We start from the raw sequence: 3,149 nt of genomic DNA, 5'->3' as shown, positions 1-3,149 counted from the left end.
ATTTAAATGATACAAACTCTTCTAGAGAGATAATATTTGGTTGTTAGGATTAGATTAGATTAGATTTAAATTTGAATAAAGCTGTTATCTTTTTCTAGAAAGATAAGAATTAGTTTCAAGATAAATTTAAATTATTATTTTAGTTATCTTATCCTTCCAAAGATAAGATTAGATTTAGTTTTTGAATTTTAATTCTAGTTAGAACTTAGAATATAAATACACTACAAGAAATTACCAGAATAGCAACCGATTTGGGTGGTCGCTAAAACCATGGTCGCTAATCATAAAATAGCGACCAACTTCGGTCGCTAAACATTTGTGACCGATTTTAGCAACCGATTTGTTAACAAGCCACCAAACCCTCACCAAAGAATATCGGTCGCTAAATTGTGACCAAATTTTTCATCGCTAAATTGGTCTCTGAGTAAATCAGTCGCTAAATGACGACCAACTTTTTAGTCGGTAAATCGGTCACTAATTTGCAACCGGTGTTTCGGTCTCCAATTCGCAACCGTTATTTCGGTCGCTAAATCAATCGCTAATTTGTGACCAACATTTCAATCTCTATTTCAGTCGCTAAATGTGGACCTATATTTTAGCAACCAACATTTCAGTTGCTAAATCGGTCGCTAATTAGCAACCAAGCATTTTAGTGACCAAATTTCCATGGCTGATTCTAATTTTTTAATTATTATTTTTACTAAATTTTTACATTTATGCCATCAAATATTGAAAAACATCAATACAAGACCTACACCTTAACACATAAAAGTAAACAACATTTAAACAATAACCAAAATAACATAACACACTTAAACAATAACCAAAATAACTCATCAATTCAATATCATAGATGACAACAATAATAAGTAAACAAGACTCCCAAATTACTAATTACATTATTTAAAGTCTATTAACTAACTAGCATCACAACTACAATGAAATAATCACTCTTCAGACATACGTTCACCATCTTCATCCTCTCCTATATTTATTTCTCCACCTTCTAGTTGAGGAATCGGAATTTTAAAGTTAAGATTTTTCATCATTTCTTGAAGCATACGGTTATTGAGTTCAAGTCCTTTTTTTGCCTTTTCCAACCTAGTTTTCAAGTCATTGTTCTCTTCTTGCATTTTCTTCATTATATCTTTATGTTCGGACCTTCGCAACCAATCGGATGACTAAGAACTGGAGCCACGATAACTAGGTCTTTTGTCAATTGTGGTGGATTCTATTCCAAGTCCATAAATTCTTCCCTTTTTAACTCCAGCTATTTCACACCACACATACATCTCATTTGGTGCATTACTTCCTTCTTCAGGAGATTTTTGCATAGCTTATTCTATAGCATTCTTAAATTCATCCTGCCAATATCAAAATCAGATCAATTATTACACGAGAAAATAAAAAGAAAAAGAATCACTATACATGTAGAAAATTAAAGTATATGTTAAGTGCTTCTTTGAAAACTAAAAATAAAGCATGCTAAGTAACAATTACAAAGATCAAAGACTTAATGAACTTGGTAAACTATTAGAGAATAAAGTTGTGACAACAAATGAATCCAACTTGCAACTAGCATATTATGAGGAACTCAAGCAGCCAGTTAGCCTGAAATTCTCACTAAATGCTGCCATAACGTCAAAATGTAAATTAATAACAAACCTGGTTTGAAAACATTACTTTATTATTAAATTGTATATATTGTATAATTTATCTAACTTTTTCATGAGTTTTTAATAATCTATCATATTATGAGGAAGAATTATTTGTACTAATTGATATTTCAACTGGTTATGGCACTTTAATGTTGTCGGATTTCACCCATTTTTGGTTCTTTAAATTTGGGCTTTAGATTCTATAAATTAAACGATAACAGTTCAACTAGCATTAGAGTTCAGGCCCAAAAAAAAACACTTGCATTGTAGTTCAGTGAGCAACTATATAACGTCTCTTAGGTGTTTCAACCAATCCAGAACTTTCTACACAGAAATCTAAACATGCAGTTACTTAGAAAAGTTAACCACCCATAGAAACAACTATTTAGTTGAAGTTTCATAAAAGGCACACAAATTCAAACAGTTTCTATTTAAAAATAAAAAACTTAAATTTAAAACCTGATCAGTTCATAAATATTGTATACGAATTTTTAAATTTTAAATTCATCAACTTCTACTTTTACTTGCATATTAAAAAATCTCAAATTTAGAGTTCCAATAACTCCAAGCACATAGCCATATAAACAGAAAAACCCTATGAGCTCAAACACTAGCCCTAATGCAATATTGTTTAATACATACAGAGAGAGAGATATATATTTTCATTAAGATAGACTCATCTCAACATGCTTTGATTTCTTATCCACCCATGTCTCATCCTTGTGTTTGTAGGTCTTCGCTAACAATTCTAATTGTGTTGGTGAAATGATGCCAGGGCATTTTGGCCAGTTTCACTGACCTTTTCTTTATGGTTTTAGGGTAGTTTCATGCACTTTCTTAGGAAATAAGCATGTTTTGGGTAAATAATCATTTACATCTTGATTCAAGCAAACATTGTAAATTTTATATGATTTCATGAGAATTATGCATAAATTGAATGATAAATTGAATGATGCATGATCTCATGGGTTAGAACCTAGCTTTGATGCACTTTATTTGCTTGATTTCAGGACAAAGGAAGCAAGGAAGATGCCACGTTAATAGCCACGTTAGTCCAACTAACGTGACCATTAACTTGGAAAGGAGGCTAGCTTACTACGTTAACGAGAAAAATGAACACCAATAACGCTTTCGTGAGCCATCATAGCCCACGTTAGTGTCCACGTTAACTATATTAACATGGAAGCTAACGTGGAAGAAAAGTAAAGCTCCAACGTTAGTGGTAAAAGTGAATGCCACAAACGTTGGGGAGAGGGGCACACTTAGCCACGTTAAGAGTCACGTTAACTACATTAACGTGAACTCTAACGTGGGAGAAGCAATGAAGAGCCAATGTTAGTGACACTCACCTTTGTCACTAACGTTGGACTAAGCCTCTATTAGCCACGTTAGTTGCCACGTTAATTGCATTAACGTGGAAGCTAACGTGGAAGAAAGGAATGATGAGCCAACGTTAGTGACACTCACCTTTGTCACTAACGTTGGAGATGG

At 32.9% G+C, this 3,149-nt stretch overlaps 1 pseudogene; it reads right to left on the bottom strand.

The window, feature by feature from the left end:
- Nucleotides 1-947: 947 nt before the first annotated feature.
- Nucleotides 948-2,422, bottom strand: LOC110263762 (uncharacterized; annotated as a pseudogene).
- Nucleotides 2,423-3,149: the final 727 nt, after the last annotated feature.

This window comes from Arachis ipaensis, chromosome B6, assembly GCF_059453495.1.
Source record: "Arachis ipaensis isolate K30076 ecotype BB chromosome B6, ASM5945349v1, whole genome shotgun sequence".
Taxonomy (NCBI): Eukaryota; Viridiplantae; Streptophyta; class Magnoliopsida; order Fabales; family Fabaceae; genus Arachis; species Arachis ipaensis.
This window is presented reverse-complemented; position numbering and strand designations above follow the sequence as displayed.